Source organism: Schistocerca piceifrons, chromosome 7 (assembly GCF_021461385.2).
Source record: "Schistocerca piceifrons isolate TAMUIC-IGC-003096 chromosome 7, iqSchPice1.1, whole genome shotgun sequence".
Classification (NCBI taxonomy): Eukaryota; Metazoa; Arthropoda; class Insecta; order Orthoptera; family Acrididae; genus Schistocerca; species Schistocerca piceifrons.
Window position 1 is genome coordinate 546,932,564 of NC_060144.1, and position 20,963 is coordinate 546,953,526.

Consider the following 20,963-nt stretch of genomic DNA (forward strand, 5'->3'; position numbering starts at 1 on the left):
CCTTGCCATGAGATTTGCATACTTTTGGGCCTTGAAGGTAGACATTCGTGGCTGGTTACTTGCTTTGGGCGAAGAGATGCACGGCCGGGTTACATTCATGTTTCCGTAGGCAGCCGCAACCATTTTTCCATGAAGGCACTTCCCGTCGTGTCACAGCGGGATAAATACCTTAACAGATATGGCATTTACGATAGTAAACAGTTTACTTAATTGTTTGCATCTGACTCATTTTTATTTGATTGCCACTTATAGATGACGTAGACGTCTCTAGTGTGGTCAGACAAGTCTGAGTGACGGAGAGAAGAGAAACCGAGAGGCAGTCGTGTTAGAAGAAAAGCTTTAAGCAGTCTAGGTGACAGCATTACAACTGTGTAAATCGTGGGTCGGCTCTCAACATCTCACACGATATTTCGAAAATGACAAAGGTCGTCTGCCGCTTGGTTCGCGACAGGTACACACACACTCAGATAACCCGCCGAGGCGATTTAACAGTGGCAATGTTGTAGATTGTATGAGACCAATCAATATGACTTCGTTAGCCGTGGACGGGTGCCGGGTGGATTTCTATGACACCGAGGCAACAGAGGTAGAAAAACATGGGTATTATCACCGCCTAAATAGTTGAAGAAAACCATCATCAGACACTGTCATTCTCAGAGCATTTTTGACTGCTATGGTGTGATGCTAACAGATTACATCTCGCAAGAGCAAACCGTCAGAGTAGTGCACCAGTGAAACATATACAGGACATTACGGCAGGCTACCAAGATTAAACGTTGTAGGATATTGTCCGAGGGGGTGTTTTTGATTGAGGACAAATTCGCAGGCCATTCTGGACAGGACCTAGTCATACATGTGGCTTCTTAGGGTTGACAGACGTTCCGTCACCATCTGTATTCTCCCGACATGGTACCAAGTGATATCTTCATCTTTCCTTGGGGGAGTAAACCGTTGCTTGACAGGAATTTCCAGAAAAATGACGTGATTTTTGAGATGGAACATTTCCTGGACAGCTAAAATGCTTTATGTTACAACGGTAGAAAAGAAACCTCGTGTATTCGGCCAGGCAGGCAGTGCTAAGTAGTTGATGAGTGGCCAGAGCGTGCCAACGTCGTTGTGGTACAAATCACAGTGGGGAAAAATCCATGAGTGTTCATGACATTCTCCAGAACGTTTGCCAGAAGAGAAAAATCTGAAAAGTTTGTCCCACACAAACTGACTCCAGAAAAAAGGCAACGACACGTGCTGCGACGTGACTGAAATGTAGAACGCTTTTCTGGAAAATATCATTACAGGTGACGATACTCGGTCTTGTCAGTACTAACACACCACAAAACGACAAACAGCATCAATTTACGTGGTCATCACTTTGACGTCATAACCAGCAATCAAGTCAATGTGACACGTGACTTCAACAACATCTCGAGGAAGGCTTTTTCTGCGATTTTCTCATCGTTTTACGAATATTTGTATGTTTCAATTCCTAAGGGACCAAGCTGCTGAGTTCATCAGTCCCTAGACTTTCACACTACTTAAACTAACTTATGCTAGAACAATACACAGACCCATGCCCGAGGGAGGACTCGAAACTCCGGCGGGAGCGGCCGCGCAATCCGTTACGTGGCGCCTCAAACCGCGTGACTTGTACGAATGTTCTGTTCTTTGAAATTAGGTGGGAGGAGATTAATTAAAACATCTGAAACATTAAAACTGCCTTCTTTAACTGTTCTCTGTTTCTTTTTAAGCGAGACTCGAAATCTTTTGTACTGACAGGGCATGTAACTGATCAAATGGAGAACGGCAGAGGTTCCACCTGAGTTCACAGACAATGCTGCTTTTTACTGGAATGTTTTTTCTCCAGAAGATTTTGGTGAAATAGTGAGCTGCAGAGGATCGGCGATTGTTGCAGGGAAGAGTGGTTGACGATGGAAGTAAATGAATGTAGCGTATTTCGCAAAACAGTTGTACAGGTACATTAATACTCGATTGAACTATTGACGAAAATCACTGGAGGCAGTAACAACCACCAAATACCTTACAGTTACCGTATGCAGCAACTTAGAGTGAAACAACAACATTAAACTAACTGTAGGTTAACTGGAAGAATCTTAGTATAAAATTAATTCAACCGAGAACGAAAACCGAGCGATTCTGGAATGCTACCTGTCAGTTTTGTGCCCGTACAAGATGTGATCAATAGAACAGAAAGTGAATAACGAAGATCGACGCGTTCCGTCGCTGATTTGTTTAGTAAGAGCGACAGCGTTGCTGGTGCTCGCCCTACTCCAGTGACAGGACCTAACAGAGAGGAGAGGCACTGTTCCTAAGGGAGAATTTTGTTCTGTAAATTCCGAAAGCGCACCCTCAGCAGAACAGTCGAGCGACACTTTATTTCCTACCACATAGGCCTACGTATTGCGAAAAGTACAAGGCGAAGAATTCATAGAAATTGGCGCTGATAAGTAGGATTAGTCACAGTCGTGCCTTCCAGACACCATTCGCGAATGAAACATGAAAGATCGGAAACGACAAGAGGTAGCAGAAGTACATATAAGCCGCCACACACAGTAAGCAAGCTGCGAGGTATGGATTTAAATGTACATATAGATAATAACAGACGTCTACAGCTTACCGTTATTATGGTCATTTTTTCTGTCGTCTAAAATACAGATAATGTTTGACACGACTCTTCTAGCATTTTAGACGTAGAACTTTCCGTTCTTTATTTGTGTCAGAAAATCGTGAAAAATCACAATACATTTGTTGTGTCACGGAGATTTCATTACTATTGATATATCTTTGCAGCACTTCAGTAAAATAACATTATAGATACTGAAGAATCTTCAAACCCAATCCTTTTTATTACAAACGGTGTTATGAACTGATGGGATTCACATTCAATGAAGACTCTTCAAGCCGCTTTAGCTGCTGTGCAGTCCTTCATTCGGAACACTGCGGGTTTCGCACCGTTACAGGACATCCTCAGGTGGTGTACAGTTAATTAAACCTCAATTTTTCTTAGAATAGGATTTTACAAAAAGGGAAGAAGATTAATAAAAATTCTTGAAAATATTTTTCAAACACTCGTCGGCAAAACTGTGAAAACATATTTTAAGAACCATTTTTCATACCATTAGCCTTGAAACAATGGGGAAGCTACGATGTCCCATAGTTCAGATGCAAATCCGGAATACTGATCCTTTATGAGCTGTTGTCATTAGTAAAATAATAGAACACATGAGGTCATGATACCTAGTGTAAAAAATATTTATAGTCATTAAAGTGTATGCCTAAAGCCTGTAAAAAAAAGAACTTTAACAGTATTTGCCGCATGTAAGGTCTGCGGGTTCTACAGAAGTGAATGACAGCAACCTACTACAACTACTGATGCACTTAAGAATAACTCACCATTAAGCAAATGCGAAAGCGGTGACTGTATACTATGGCAGTACTTAGGACAGATAATTGGTGGTGTTGTACCAGAAATGTCGATGAAATATCTACAGATCGATACATCTAAATTTCTACAAAAATACCGATAAAAATAGGCTAACTCTTACATAAATATATCGATACATCGACATCTAAATGGCAGTATCGAGTGCCGATATGTTTATTTTACATTACATTTTTTCGCAATTTTTGGTAAATATTCCAAATTGTTCTCTTGAAATTGTAGTAGAACATAATTTTACTTTCACTGCGTGAGGAAGGTGGCACAGAGAAGAAATCCGATTGCACTGTAGGATGGCGGTGTGAGTGGAAAGTAAGATTTCCGATGTGAAGAAATAACACACTAGTTGCGTTAGAAACAATTTTTAAAGCAACCGGAGTGCTATTTCTTCACATCTGCATTCTTCAAAAACAGCTGCTAAAAATGATGAAAAAATCTATATCACAAGATTGATCTTTGCGGTGGTCGGAGACGTGTGAGGAGAAATGATGACGTAATCGGCGCTCGCCGATATCAGCAGGAATTGCAACGTTTAACTTCACCACGCAACTTTGATGCTACAACTGCTAGAAATGATGAAAACAGGGGAGTCGGCATGAAGTATTCCGGACAGATCCAACATGTAACGAACCCGAATTACGGATCCATCGGACACCTTTTATTCTGCCATTTATATGCAGTTATCATTGTTAGCAAAGTGGTTACAGCTAAGCGTGAACGCGCGTCGCTTTTCTTCCAATTCTTGTTCTACGGGGGGTAAGCAGGCTGCCAGCTTGTTAATGTATAGAGCTTAATAATAAATCAGTACTTAAATATATAGCTCTAAACCAGGCAGTATATTTGCAAGAAGCAGCAGATATTTTTATAGGCCAGTACATCGTTATTTCTTGCGTCGGTAAATCAACACATCAATATTTCATCTTTATACGTCGAAGGTCGATAATGATATTGCCTAAATGTCGATATATAGGGTACGCGATGTTTTTAAAAACGTCACCTGTCCTATGTTGTACTAGAGACTCATAACGTCAGACATTCATCCCGAGTTTCATACCAAGAATCATGCGACTCCTTTTGATGAAAAATTAGGAAAATCGATGACCCCATAACAAGGAACCACTTGTAGTATACCTGGCTGACCGTTATGATAAACCAACAGCAATTAGGATAAAAGTGAAGGTAAGGTAGCTTGTCAAGACCTTTTTGTCGCCTTAATAAAAAGCATAAAAATATTATAACACCTGTGTGTGGGGCAGACGTAGAACCAGCAAGGGAAACATCCGTGGCACACATGTTGTAGGTTGCGCGTGGTAGACTGAGTCTCAAACAACTAAGCCGGAATTGGACTTGCATTATGGCAATGATTAACCGTGCGACTGTGGACTGTTAGGCAGCGAAGAACCTGTACACATGTAATTCGTCAACAGCTGAAGTATGGACATCGTAATAAAACGCGGTGGTAACATGCATAAAATTTTACAAATAGGAATAAATAAAACAATTTATAACAAAAATTTAGAGGAACGTGGTGGTGCGGGTACAGATAACGTGCCGCGAGGAGTGGAATGGTCGTGCAGAAGAGCAAACAATAGAATCTCTAGCAGAAATGACGAATTGGAGTAGGGGTGGATACAGTTAAAATGTGTATCCATTGTATTTCTGACAGAAATAACGACCAAATGACCGCATGAAAAATATGAAGAAATCGAAAAAGAAATTACTGTCGGAAGGACTGACTCAGCTTATAGGGAAGTCAAAATTCCTTTCGATGAGATTAAAGGCAAAAGCGGTAACATTAAGAACGCAACGGGAATCCCACCGTTAAATTTGGAGGAGAGAGGGGGTAGCTGGAAATAATACATTGAAGGCTACTATGAGGAGGAAGGTTTGTCCGATGTGATAGAAGAAGGAACAGCAGTCGATTTAGAGGAGACAGTGGATTCAGTATTAGAATCAGAATTTCAAGAGAACTTTAGAGGGCTTACGATCAAATAAGGCAGAAGAGATAGTTGACTTTCCATCAGAATTTCTAAAGTCATTGGAGGAAGTGGCAACAAAGCGACTATTGACGTTGGTGTGTAGGATGTATAAGTCTGGCGACATACCATCCGACTCTCGGAAAAACTTCATCCACACAATTACGAAGACTGCAAGAGCTGACAAGCGCGAGATATCGCTCAGTCAAGTTAACAGCTCATACATCCAAGTTGCTGACAAGAATGATATCCTGAGGAATTGAAAAGAAAATTTAGGATGTGCTAGATGACGATCAGTTTGGCTTCAGAAAAGATAGGGATGCAGTCTTTCGGCCCTAGTCTTCAATCTGTACATCGAAGAAACGATGACGGAAATTAAAGGCTGGTTCAGGAGTGGAATTAAAATTGAAGGTGAAAAGATATCAATGATAAGATGCGCTAATGACATCGCCGTCCTGAGTGAAACTGAAGAAGAATTGCATGATCTGCTGAATGGAATGAACAGTCTAGTCAGTACAGAAGATGTATTAAGAGTAAATCGAGGAAATAAGAAACAAATTAGACGCAGCGGAAATGAGAACAGCGAAAAACCTTACATCAATACTGGTGGTCACGAAGTAGATGAAGTTAAGAAAGTCTACTACCTAGTCAGCAAAATAACCTATGAAATACGGTGGAAGGAGGACATTAAAGGAGACTGTCACTGGCTAATGGGGCATTCTTGGACACGAGAAGTCTACTACACAGGCTTTAATTTTTGGAAGAAATTTCTGAGAATGAACGTTTCGAGCACAGTATTATAAGGTAGTAAAACATCGACTGTGGGAAAACCGGAACAGAAGAGAATCGAAGCATTTCAGATGTGGTGCTACAGACGAACGTTGAAAATTAGGTGAACTGATAAGGTAAGAAATAAGGAGGTTCTGTGCAGAGTCGGAGAGGAAAGGAATGTGTGGAAAACACTGACAAGGAGAAGTCACAGGAGGATAGGACAACCGTTAAGAAATCAGGCAACAACTTCCATGGTATTAGAGAGAACTGTAGAAGGCAAAAACTATGGAAAGAGATTGGAACACCTTTAGAAAATAATGGAGGACGTAAAAAACAATAGAAAGAGATTGGAACACCTCTAGAAAATAATGGAGGACGTAGGTTGCAAGTGCTTCTAAGCGATGAAGAGGTTGGCACAAGAGAGGAATTCGTGGCCGGCCGCATCAAATAAGGCAGAAAACTGACCAAAAAAAAAAAGTGGTGGGAGCTTGGTAGATGACAGCTACATTTACCTGCATGGAGCCACAGACGAACGTAATATAAATCTTGAGATCATTCACAGAAGCCCCCTCAGTACCTATATAACGTCTTCAGTATTCCATAATCTGTAATAGTTCAGTTCTTAGTCTGGCAGATACAGGAGATGTACAAAATAATGGAAATCCCGCGAAAAACGCAAGCTTGAACATAAATACTGATACTAGCCGAGTCTGGCTGAGGCACGCATGTGTCTGACCACGAACAGCGCGTGCACAACGCCCTCAATATGATATGAAGTATCAGTCATAGTCATGTATAGCGAGTTCATTATTCCGGAGGAAATGAATCAGAATGTGGTGAGATTGATTGTGCGCATATGGTTGGTATTTCCGTCACCAACATAACCAAAGTGTTTGTGGTGTCACCGCCAGACACCACACTTGCTAGGTGGTAGCTTAAATCGGCCGCGGTCGATTTAGTACATGTCGGACCCGCGTGTCGCCACTGTGTGATCGCAGACCTAGCGCCACCACAAGGCAGGTCTCGTGATACGGACGAGCACTCGCCCCAGTTGTACGACGACATTGCTAGCGACTATACGGACGAAGCCTTTGCTCTCATTTGCCGAGAGACAGTTAGAATAGCCTTCAGCTAAGTCCATAGCTACGACCTAGCAAGGCGCCATTAGCCTTACATAGTTTGACATCGTAGGAAATGTCTCAAGAAGAACGTTGTAAACCAACAAAGATTAAAAGTTAAGTATAAAGCAGCTACGTACTTTTCTTGCTACCATTCAATAGTTATCCTGTTCCAGAATTCACGCCAGTCGGTGTGTGTGTACGCGTGCCTTTCTTTCGGCTACCCGTCACTGTGGACTGGCTGCATTGTCAGTCCACATCAGTGTTTGCTGTTTTAACAGGCACCATATCGAAGAAAATACCACACACGAGGAAAGTGAAAAAAGATCATCCCCTAAGTGGTCGTGACAGACGCTCCTTGATGTGGACTGTGAGGAAAAATAAGACAGCTCGAGACGTCCCTCCAGAACTGTATGTCACACTCGTGAACCCTCTCAGCACCGAAACCACTCGAAGGGCGACCTAGAATCCCAAGAATACTCTTCAGCGATGTAAGTGTCCGTAGGGGAAAAGACACGGTGACGAAGCCATAAAATCCTGACTATGCAGCAATGGAAAATGTCATTTGGTCGGATGACCCGCTTTACAACGCTTCCAATTCTGGAGAAATTTAAATCCCAAGAGAGAAACGTGGCGGGTTTTCGGTGATAATTTGGACAGCCGTATCGTGATATTCCATGGAGCACAGGTCGTACTGCTGCCGTGGATTATATGACCATTTCGACAGATGAGATCCCTCCCATTGTGTAATATTTGTTCTCCAGATGTGATGCTGTGTTCCAAAACTGCAGAGCCTATGTTCATACAGTTCATGTCGTCCAGCACTAGTTTTGGGATCACGAAGATGAATTATTGCATCTCTCCAGGCCTCCACAGTCAATTTTGATGAACAACGGTGGCCCATTCTGGAGAGAAGCGTGCGTGATGGCTATCCACCCCAAAATCGTTGCCTTAACTTGTCAATACTTTTCAAGAAGTTTCGCTTGCAAACCATACAGGTTCTCTGTTTATCAGCTCGAGACGATTGGAAGCTGTTTGGAATGTCAACGGTTTTCCTGCACCGTATTAGGCATGGTAAGGTGCTCCGTCTTGGATGTTTCTATATTTTTGTCTACATACATACTCCACAAGCCACTGCACGGGCCGGCCGCGGTGGTCTAGCGGTTCAGGCGCTCAGTCCGGAACCGCGCGACTGCTACGGTCGCAGGTTCGAATCCTGCCTCGGGCATGGATGTGTGTGATGTCCTTAGGTTAGTTAGGTTTAAGTAGTTCTAAGTTCTAGGGGACTGATGACCACAGATGTTAAGTCCCATAGTGCTCAGAGCCATTTGATCCATTTTTGAACCACTGCACGGCTATTCATTTCCTTCCGTCCCCCACACGTACGTAGTGAGAGGGAAAACGACTATCTATATGCTTCCGTATGAAAGGCATGTTGGCGGTAGCAGAATCTTTCTGCAGTCAGCTTCAAATGCCGGTTCTCTAAATTTTCTCAATAGTGTTGCTCAAAAATTCGTTGCCTAGCCTCCAGGATTCCCATTTGAGCCTTGTAGCATCTCCGTAACACTTACGTGTAGTTCGAACCTACCGGTAACAAATCTAGCAGCCCGTCTCTGAACTGCTTCGATGTCTTTCTTTAATCTGACATGTTGCCGATCCCAAACAGTCCAACAGTAAACAAGAATAGGTCACACTAACGTCCTATGGGCGGCCTCCTTGAAAGAAGAAACCACACTTTTCCAAAACTCTCCCAATATACCAAAGTCGAAAATTTGCCTTCGCTACCACAATTCTTACATGCTCGTTCCATTTCATACCGCCTTGACACGTTACGCCCAGACAATTAACCGACGTGACTCTGTCAAGCAGGACACCATTAATGCTGTATTCGAACATTACTGGGTTGTTTCTCCTTCTTACTCCATTAACATTTTCCCGCGTTGAGAACTAGCTGCCATTCACCACATCAACCAGAAATCTTGTCTATCTTATATCCTCCTACGGACATTCAATGACGATGTCTTCCGGTACAGCACGCCATCATCAGCAAGCAACTGGAGACTGCTGCCCACTCTCTTCACCAAATCATTTATATGCATCGAGAATAATAGCGCTCCTATCACACTTTCCTAGGGCTCTACTAAGTCTGATGTGCACTAGCCGTCTAGGACAACGTATTACTTAAGAAGTTATCAAGCCACTCACATATCTGGGAACCTATTCCACAGGCTTGTACTTTTGATAACAGTTTTCATGGTTCACCGTGTCAATTGCTTTTCGGAAATCTAGAAATGTGGAATCTGCCTGTTGTCCATCATCCATAGCTCGCAATATATCATGTGAGAAAAGGGCATATTGAGTTTCGCCCGAGCGAAGCTTTCCAAAACCGTGCTGATTCGAGGACAGAAGCTTTTTCGTCTCTAGGAAATTTATTATATTAGAACTGAGAATACAGACTGGTCAACGGGAGACTGAATGGAAGCCTTAGTCCCGCTTACCGATGTTACACAGGACCGGAAGTTTCTCGGGTTCTCGGCCAGATCTTCTGCCAGGGTATGACAGTGGTAGGAGTTGAACGCTTCAAGATCTTGTTACACATGCACGAATCTCAACCAGCTTTTGCCTGTCGTCATTTGGGCATTCCCTTTTGAACCGAAGAGTGCAACAGCCTTTGCTTCTTCATCATTTTCGGAATTTCGTTATAACACCACGGCGGGTCTTCCTCATACCTAATCCACTTTTAAGGTCACGTATTTCTCCAGGCTACGATTTTCCGTCTGTTTAAACTATGTCCAAATTTCCTTTACATCTTACTGGAACATGGTGTGGGTTCCTGTAGTCATGTCCTAGTTCATGAACCACGGGCAACGTATGAGTGCCCAAGTAAGTGGTCCCGACAGTCGGGATACCAGTTACTTTGGAATAAGGCTGGGCATCTCGGGCATATTCTTAGTCGTGGTCACCTTTGTGCTCATACGGCAAAGACTACCAAATCCACTGGTTAGTCCCTCAGCCGTTAGGGGTAAAACCCAATAGGACTCGGGGCAAGTAAGGCTATCAACCTGCTTCCCTGGTACTTTAAATATGATGCTGGCAACAATCAGAGCAAAATGCCTCGGACCTTTGGAGGTGACGGAGTCCCACCTCTAACTGACAAACCAGGGACTCCAAAGATACGACTTGGCAAACAAATGGTAATGAGATGTGGAGCTATTAATATCAATGGGGGCTACTCTGGGAAGAAGGTAGAGCTGGCAGAGGCTGCAAGTAAGATGGGGCTGAACGTTTTAGCTGTTAGTGACATTCGGGTAAGGGGTGAGAAAGAAGAGGAAGTGGGAGAATACAAGGTCTACCTGTCAGGAGTCAAAGCAGGAATAGCACAATGGGGTGTAGGGCTTTACATCAGGAAAGAAATGGAACCCAGCGTAGTTGCAATAAGGTATGTAAACGAACGACTGATGTGGATAGATTTGACAGTGTCTAGCAAGAAAATTAGGATTGTGTCAGTATATTCGCATTGTGAAGGGACAGATCAAGATAAGATGGATAGTTTTTATGAGGCACTCAGTGATGTAGTTGTTAGAGTAAAGGACAAGGACAGTGTTCTGCTCATGGGTGATTTTAACGCCAGGATTGGAAATCGAACAGAAGGGTATGAAAAGGTTATGGGTAAATTTGGAGAGGATATGGAGGCCAACAGGAACGGGAAACAACTCTTGGATTTCTGTGCCAGTATGGGCTTAGTAATCACAAACTCCTCTTTTATACATACGAACATTCACCGGTATACTTGGGAAGGCAGGGGAACCAGATCTGTCATTGACTATATAATAACAGATCAGGAATTCAGGAAGGCTGTGAGGGACACACGTGTATTCAGGGGATTCTTTGATGACACTGATCATTATTTAATCTGCAGTGAAATTGGGATTGTGAGGCCGAAAGTGCAGGAGGTCAGGTCCATATGTAGGAGGATAACAGTGGAGAAACTTCAGGATAAGGAAATCAGGCACAAGTACATAACAGCGATCTCAGAAAGGTACCAGTTAGTTGAATGTAGTCAATTACAGTCATTGGAAAAGGAATGGACAAGGTACAGGGACACAGTACTAGAAGTGGCTAAAGAATGTCTTGGAACACTAGTGTGTAAAAGTAGGATGAAGCAAACAGCTTGGTGGACTGATACAGTCAAGGCAGCCTGTAAAAGGAAAAAGAAGGCGTATCAAAAATGACTACAAGCCAGAACCCAGGTAGACAGAGAAAGTTATGTTGAAGAAAGAAACAAAGCCAAACAGATAATTGCAGCATCCAAGAAGAAATCGTGGGAAGACTTTGGAAACAGGTTGGAGACTATGGGTCAAGCTGCTGGAAAAACCATTCTGGAGTGTAATTAGCAGTCTTCGAAAGGGAGGTAAGAAGGAAATGACAAGTATTTTGGACAGGTCAGGAAAACTGCTGGTGAATCCTGTGGATGCCTTGGGCAGATGGAGGGAATATTTTGAAGAGTTGCTCAATGTAGGTGAAAATGCGATCAGTAATGTTTCAGATTTCGAGGTAGAATGGGATAGGAATGATGATGGAAATAGGATCACATTTGAGGAAGTGGAAAAAATGGTCAATAGATTGCAGGGCAATAAAGCGGCTGGGGTGGATGAAATTAAGTCGGAACTCATCAAATACAGTGGAATGTCAGGTCTTAAATGGCTACACAGGATAATTGAAATGGCCTGGGAGTCGGGACAGGTTCCATCAGACTGGACAAAAGCAGTAATCACACCAATCTTTAAACATGGAAACAGAAAAGATTGTAACTACTATAGAGGTATCTCTTTAATCAGCGTTGTTGGTAAAATCTTCTCAGGTATTGTTGAAAGGAAAGTGCGAGTATTAGTTGAGGACCAATTGGATGAAAATCAGTGTGGGTTTAGGCCTCTTAGAGGTTGTCAGGACCAGATCTTTAGCTTACGGCAAATAATGGAGAAGTGTTATGAGTGGAACAGGGAATTGTATCTATGCTTTATAGATCTAGAAAAGGCATATGACCGGGTTCCTAGGAGGAAGTTATGGTCTGTTCTACAAGATTATGGAATAGGAGGCAAACTTTTGCAAGCAATTAAAGGTCTTTACATGGATAGTCCGGGAGCAGTTAGAGTTGACGATAAATTGAGTTCATGGTTCAGAGTAGTTTCAGGGGTAAGACAAGGCTGCAACCTGTCTCCACTGTTGTTCATATTATTTATGGATCATATGTTGAAAACAATAGACTGGCTGGGTGAGATTAAGATATGTGAACACAAAATAAGCAGTCTTGCATATGCGGATGACTTAGTTGTGATGGCAGATTCGATTGAAAGTTTGCAAAGTAATATTCCAGAGCTAGATCAGAAATGTAAGGACTATGGTATGAAGATTAGCATCTCCAAAACGAAAGTAGGGTCAGTGGAACAGAAATATAAACGGATTGAGTGCCAAATAGGAGGAACAAAGTTAGAACAGGTGGACGGTTTCAAGTACTTAGGGTGCATATTCTCACAGGATGGCAACATAGTGAAAGAACTGGAAGCGAGGTGTAGCAAAGCTAATGCAGTGAGCGCTCAGCTACGATCTACTCTCTTCCACAAGAAGGAAGTCAGTACCAAGACTAAGTTATCTGTGCACCGTTCAATCTTTCGACCAACTTTGTTGTACGGGAGCGAAAGCTGGGTGGATTCCGGTTACCTTATCAACAAGGTTGCGGTTACGGATATGAAAGTAGCTGGGATGATTGCAGGTACTAGTAGATGGGAACAATGGCAGGAGGGTGTCCACAATGAGGAAATCAAAGAAAAACTGGGAATGAACTCTATAGATGTAGCAGTCAGGGCGAACAGGCTTAGATGGTGGGGTCATGTTACACGCATGGGAGAAGCAAGGTTACCCAAGAGACTCATGGATTCAGCAGTAGAGGGTAGGAGGAGTCGGGGCAGACCGAGGAGAAGGTACCTGGATTCGGTTAAGAACGATTTTGAAGTAATAGGTTTGACATCAGAAAAGGCACCAATGTTAGCACTGAATAGGGGATCACAGAGGAACTGTATAAGGGGGGCTATGCTCCAGACTGAACGCTGAAAGGCATAATCAGTCTTAAATGATGATGATGACTTGCTGGAACAAAATAATGTCAATTCCCTGTCTAGGTGAGATGCTAACAACTGCTTAAGTGCTGTTTCTGGCAGAAACGTTCTCCTAGACATCTCGGCTGATTTATTTACTTCAGTAACCACTGGCACTGTGGTGACATGATGATCACTAATTTCCGTCTCTGTGCTGACGCAGACGGTAAGTTCAGGCCTTTTTGTAGCTACAAGGTCTCGAGTATTTACACAGCGTATGGACTGTATAGCTAGCTGCTCAAGACAGCTTTTATGTTCAAAAGTACTTCACAAGATTGTCTCCCTGTACTCCTCTGCATTAAATCCGTATACATATCAGTCTATAAACGGTAGATTAAAGTCACCTCCGACTGGCATTTCACGGTCTGGGTGTTTTCACGCTACTGACCACAGACTTTCTTTTGATTACTCTAAAACTGTCACAGCGGAATTGGGTGGGCGGTAAAATATCCAACAATTAATTTGATTGCATCTAGGTCTGCTATATGTGACTACATAATCTCACTGTCACACGCAATTTCGACCTCAATAGAGACAACATTTTTGTCAATTGCACTGAACACTCTCTCTCCAATTGCGTCTAATTGAAAAACTGAATTGTTTATTGAAGAGAAAGAGCTTCATACATTGAGCACGTCACTGACAAGTTGGTCCACCTACAGCCCTTATGAAAGCAGTTATTCGGCTTGGTGTTGCTTCATGGAGTTATTAGATATCTTTCTGAGGGACAGCTTGCCACATTCAGTCTAACTGGCGCGTTAGATTATCAAAATACCCATCTGATTGGAGGGCCTCTAGCCTGAAGAGGACCTCCAGCAACTGTGTCAGTCAGTGCCAAGCCGAATAACTTTGCAAAAGGATCAGAGGTGGAGTAATGTTTTAATGGACTCTCAGTTTGTGGAGCTCTTTCTCTTGAGTAAATCATGCTGTTTTCTGAAAATTTTTTTTAGATTGTATCTCAGAGCTATCTACTTCAGGTTTCAGCGAGCTCTCGGTCCCAAGTAAAATTTAAGCCCCGAGAACATTCCTGAAGGGCAATAAACTTGGCAACGTACGAACACTCCGACAGTTTACTGATAAAATTTTGACAGTCAAAATTGTTTACTCTGAACGCGATCTGATTTCGCTATCTGCGTATCGTCTGATAAATGTTATTCCGCCTGAATTAAAACTACTCCGTGTGCGCTCCTTAAAGCTACTCTGCTACCCGAGTAGTCCATCCCACCCTCCCTCTTACTCCCCCCCCCCCCGCCCCCTCCCAGCCAATATTTCCGCTTTTAGTAGTCGAGACTCCAACATTCCCGGCAAACACGTCTCGTGGGGTTACGGTTTTCTTTAGTAAATAAATACTACCCCGTGGTACAGTATCAATAATCAGTATCTTGTTGTTGAAGCCTCAGTATACTAGTTCGCAAATTCCGCTCAGATTTCGCTTTCTGGACCTCAACTTCGATTTTACAACTCTGACTGTGTGTGTGTGTGTGTGTGTGTGTGTGTGTGTGTGTGTGTGTGTCGGTGTCTACGACGATTCCGGCTTTGCTCATCGGTACTGATTGAAACTAATTGACTCCTGTAGTATCGGGTTAGTCGTGGGAATAATTTCACTTGTGAGGTTCCTATATTTATTTTAAACAAGAAACTGATTAATTTAATAAAACTTATCGGCATCAAAGTATGGAGCACTTCATTTCACTTTGTTTTGAGAACGTAAATACTTATCAAGTGAGGTTACGCAGTAGTTCAAGCTTCAAACTTGCACTTCGGTGAACAGTGGCTTAGATCCCTCCCCAGATAATGGTTTTGCTTGCCTTTTTTCTTGATTGTTTAAGGAAATGCAGGAATAGTTCCCTTGAAGACTACACAACCGGCTTCCTTTACTGTACCTCCTCGATCCTATTTTGTGCTGCGTCTCTAACGACCTCGTCGTCGATAGGAAGTTGAAAGCAAACCTTCTTTCCTCGTGAAGGCTCACAAGACTTCTTTATTGAATTTTATAGGCCATTGTAAAAATGACGACAACTAGCGAATGAAAAGGTCTTTATGAGTTTCCGAGTCCACATTTGCGCTGAAAGAGTGTCTGAGATATTCGAAATATTATGGTAGCTATGTAAGAAATGATAGCTCAACTTTCAGTAAAAAGTTCGTCTACAGATAAACGATGTAACTACCCTTGACTATTGAACATTTTCGAGACGATTTATCGTGCCACCATTACGCGCTGTTAACTACGGTATACCACTGTATTTTCCTCTGTACAGAAAAAAAGCTATGCGTAATCGTTCTACACAACAAAAAGGCGTTAAACAGGTAAAAAAAACTGAACGTTTTGTATGTGAAATGCTGGCACGTGAAATCAAAGTCGGATACTGCTTGAAGGTGAAACAGCTGCGACATTGCAGGGGACATTTTTCATTTCGTGAAATGCCAGTGGACGGAATTAGTTAGTAGAGGAAAAAGAGTTGACATTTTATTCCGTCCAAAATTAAAAGTAAATATGAGCGAACAGACAGAGGACAGGAAAGAACCGAATAGTTTTCGGTTCTACGTGCCCGTTGAATTGAAACAAAGCAAGCGAGTTCCATTTAAATTTCAGTATACTTTTACACAAGTCCTCTAAGGAAAATATAAATTGACATAAGACGAGAGAACGGCATTTTATTTTGAAGAGTTGTCGAAATGTTGTTTTCTAATAGAAACTAATTACTTCAGAACGCACATTTCCGAGACTATGAATCAAAGGATTCCACCTCCTACTTCTCATATTGAAAATTAAATTATACTCCAGTGGAGTTTCAGGGTAGGAAGTGAAATTAGTACGGGATGAGACAGAATGCTTCTTTCTTCACTAAACTTTTATCGCATACCACCCACTCCACTCGATTATATCACCCCTCCTCCCTCCTCCCTAGCTTCCCTCAACCACTCCGCCCCCCCCCCCCCCACAACCTCCACCCATGCACACACACGATTTCCACCATCCCAGCGTTGTCTGTAATGTAGCAAATGTATGTCTGTGAGAATTGCTTTAATTTTGTTGTTCTTGAATTTTTATACAAAGACTTGTCGCAAGTCCTCACAAAAAAAGATATACAGATAAGTAAACTACTACTGCTACTATTACTACTTATAGTACTACTACCAAATTGATTACCACTTGACGCGTCAAGATGTGTTCTACCGAGCGTTCACTACTTTCAATTGATTTGTGACAATTTCTTTCTCCCCATTTCATTTCACTACCTCTTTCTTAGTTATCCAACCTACTCATGTAATATTCAGCATTCCCCTGTTGCGTAAAATATGAAACGGCTCTATTCTCTCCATGTTTGTACTGAGTACTGTTCAAGTTTCACTTCCTTTGAAGACTCCATTCCATAAAAATACCTTTAGAAAAATTGTCTATGTGTATATTTATTTTATATGTTTATTTCCTTTCTTACTTCCAGAGAGCTTTTCTTCTCATTAGCGGTTTGCAGGATCTAACCTCTCTACTTCGGTCACTTATCTAGCTGAGCAAATAAAATTAATCCACTACGTTTAGGGTCTCATTTCGTAATTTGATTTATGTCGCCCACGCTGTTAACTTTGCTTATCTTGATGTGCAGCTTATTAATTCTTTTTGAAGCACTATGCACTGCGTTCAACGGCTCCTCCTTGTTCTCTTACATCTGTGAGAGAATTAAAATTTCATAGACCGCTCTTAACGTTTCGTGAACTTCTATTATCTTCAAGTTACTTTTTTGTTTCCTTTACTGTTTGTTCAGTGTCCGCATTGAAGAAAGTAATGGTACGCAACAACCTCGTGTCATTTTCTTTCCAACCACTGCTTCCCTTCCATGTCTGTCTACTCCATAACCGCAGTCTGGTTACTGAACAATCTGTAAATATTTTTTACTGCCTGTGTTTTATACTTACTGTTTCATCCTACTCTGCATAGGTAGAACAGAGCATAGTTTACGATCACTCGCACCGGAGAGAACGCACACACCAGTGAAAAAAAAAAAAAAAACGGATCGACGACGACGTAGTTAACGAAATGAACGGCTGTTGTTGTTGTTGTTGCTGTTGTTGTGCCCTTCAGTCCATAGACTGGCTTGATGCATCACTCCATGCTACTCTATCCTGTGCAAACTTCTTCATCTCCCAGTACCTAGCGCAACCTACATCCGTCTGAATCTGCTTAGTATATTCATCTCTTGGTCACCCTCTGCGATTTTTACCTTAGTGTTTCCATCCAGCACTACATTCGTGATCCCTTGATGCCTCAGAACGTGTCCTATCAACAGATTCCTTCTTCTAGCGAAGCTGTGCCATAAATTCCTCTTCTCCCCTATTCCATTCAGTATCTCCACATCAGTTACGTGATGTACCCATCTAATCTTCAGCATTGTTCTGTAGCACCACATTTCGAAATCTTCTATTCTCTTCTTGTCTAAACTATTTATCGCCCATGTTTCACTTCCATACATGGCTATACTCCATACAAATACTTTCAGAAAAGACTGCATCACACCTGAATGTTTACTCAATGTCAAAAAATTTCTCTTCTTCAGAAACGCTTTCCTTGCCGTAGGCAGTCTACATTTTATATTGTATCTATTTCGGTCACCATCAGTCATTTTATCCCCGAATAGGAAAACGCATATACTACTTAAAGTGACTCATTTTCTAATCTAATTCCCTCAACATTACTTGATTTAATTCGACTAATTTCATTATCCTCGTTTTACTCTTGTTGATGTTCATCTTATATCGTCCTTTCAAGACGCTGTACTTTCCGTTCAACTACTCTTCCTAGTCCTTTTCTGTCTCTGACAGAATAAAAAATTTTGTTTCTTCTCCCTGGATTTTAATTCCTACTCCGAATTTTTCTTTTCTTTCCTTTACTCCTTGCTCAATATACAGATTGAATAACATCGGGAATAGACTGCAACCCTGACTCACACCCTTCTCAACCACTGCTTCCCTTTCGTGGCCCCTAACTCTTGTAACTGCCATCTGGTTACTGTAGAAACTGTAAATAGCCTTTCACTCCCTGTATTTCTTTCCTGTCACGTTCAGAATTTGAAAGAGAGTATTCCAGACAACTTTGCCAAAAGCAAAGTGACAGAAACGTAGGTTTGCTTTTTCTTAATCTATCTTCTAAGATAAGTCGTAGGAAGACACAGGATTAAATAAGATAAAAGGAATAGTATCATGCCATCCGAATTTCTAAAATCGTTGGATGAATTGGCAATAAAACGACTATTCATATTCGTGTGTAGAATGCACGACTTTGGCGAGGTTAACAGCTCATGTATACAAGTTTATGACAAAAATAATATACAGAATAAGTTAAAATAAAGTTGAGGTTACGTTAGATGACGACCAGTTTGGCTTTATGAAAGATAAAAGCACTAGAGAGGCCATTCTGAGGTTGCGGTTGATAATGGAAGCAAGACTAAACAATATCAAGGCACGTTCTTAAGATTTTTAGATCTGGAAAAAGAGTTCAGTAATTTCAAATGGTGCGAGATGCTCGAAATTCTCAGGAAAATAGGAGTAAGCTATAGGGAAAATGGCTCTGAGCACTATGGGACTCAACTGCTGAGGTCATTAGTCCCCTAGAACTTAGAACTAATTAAACCTAACTAACCTAAGGACGTCACAAACATCCATGCCCGAGGCAGGATTCGAACCTGCGACCGTAGCGGTCTTGCGGTTCCAGACTGCAGCGCCTTTAACCGCACGGCCACTTCGGCCGGCAAGCTATAGGGAAAGAAATGGTTCAAATGGCTCTGAGCACTATGGGACTTAACATCTGAGGTCATCAGTCCCCTAGAACTTAGAACTACTTGAACCTAACTAACCTAAGGACATCACACACATCCATGCCCGAGGCAGGATTCGAACCTGCGACCGTAGCAGTCCCGCGGTTCCGGACTGTAGCGGCTAGAACCGCACTGCCACCGCGGCCGGCTAAGCTATAGGGAGAGACGGGTAATACATATAATGTACAGGAGCCAAGAGGGAATAATAACAGTTAAAGATCAAGAACGAAGTGCTCGGCTTAAAAAGGATGTAAGATAGGGATCGAGTCTTTCGCCCCTACGTTCAATCTATACATCGAAGAAGCAATGACGAAAATAAAAGAAAGGTTCGAGAGTGGAACCAAAATACAAAGTGAAAGGATGGCAATGATAAGATTTGCTGATGGAGAACGTGAGGTAAGTTACAGGATCTGCATATTGGATTGAACAGTCTGATCTGTATAGAATATGGACTGAGGGTAAATAAAAGAAAGACAAAAGTACTGGGAACAGTGAGAAGCTTCACATCAGGATTGATGATCACGAAGTTGATGAAATTAAGGAATTATGCTACCAAGGCAACAAAATAACCAATGACGGATGGAGCAAGGAGGATATAAGAAGCAGGCTAGAACTGGGAGAAAGGGCATCCGTGACCAAGAAAAATCAACTAGTGTTTAACATAGACTTGAATTTGAGGAATAAATTTCTGAGAATGTACGTGTGGAACAAAGCATTTTATGGTATGTATGATCGTAAAACATGGACTGTGGGAAAACGTGAACAGACGTGAACCGAATCATGTGAGATATGGTGCGACAGATGCGTGTTAAAAATTAGATGGACGGGTAACGAGAGGTTCTGCACAGAATCGTCGAGGAGAGGAACATACGGAAAACACTGACAAGAAGAAGGTACAGGAATACATCAGGGATTGACTTCCATGGTACTAGAGGGAGCTGTAGATGGTAGAAACTGTAGAGGAAGACGGAGAGTGGACAATATCCTGTAACTAATTGAGGACGTAGGTTGCGAGTGCTGCTCGGAGATGAAGAAGTTCGCGCACGAGAGGAATTAATGACGAGCCGCATCAAATCAGTCAGAAGACTGATGACTAAAGAGAAAATCTTAAGCTTCATTCACGTAACGAGATGGACTGGTAAGTGTATCGTCTACGGTGTTTACAAGCGCTCTCGCGTCAGTGGACACTGCGGCACATCGAGGCTCGGAGTGTCACGGTTTAGGGGCGGCGCCGGTGCCGCCTCTCACCGGAGCGGGCTGCTACCGCGGCGTCTCCGACCCGTCCTCCATGTGGATAACCTGGCTCGCGGAGGCGAGTCCGAAACACCGTCCCAAACCAAACCCACCGTTTTCAGAATAAAGGACGTACTGCAGTAAATTTGTCGGAATCCTTACTAGAATCTACAAGCGCTGTAACCTTTGGTAGCCGTTCTGCACTCTATCTTGTAAGAAAAGTTGTTGGGTCAGTATTTCTTGGCGTGTTCCTATACTTATAATCTGATCTTCTCTGACAGCTTCTGCCATTCTTCCCATTTTCCTCTAAATATTTCCTGTTAGTATTTTACAACTACGACTTATTAAACTGACGTTTTGGTAGAACTCCTATTTGTCAACACCTGCCACCTTTGGAATTAGACTTCAGACGTACTTCTTACAGTCTGAGGATATATCGCTTGTCTCAA

The 20,963-nt window shown here is 42.3% G+C and overlaps 1 protein-coding gene across 2 annotated transcripts in view; it reads right to left on the reverse strand.

Annotated features, from left to right (window-relative positions):
* The window catches only part of LOC124805071 (carbonic anhydrase-related protein 10-like), a 925,040-nt gene that overhangs the window by 3,092 nt on the left and 900,985 nt on the right, over positions 1 to 20,963 (reverse strand). The gene's annotated exons all lie outside the window — the stretch shown is intronic.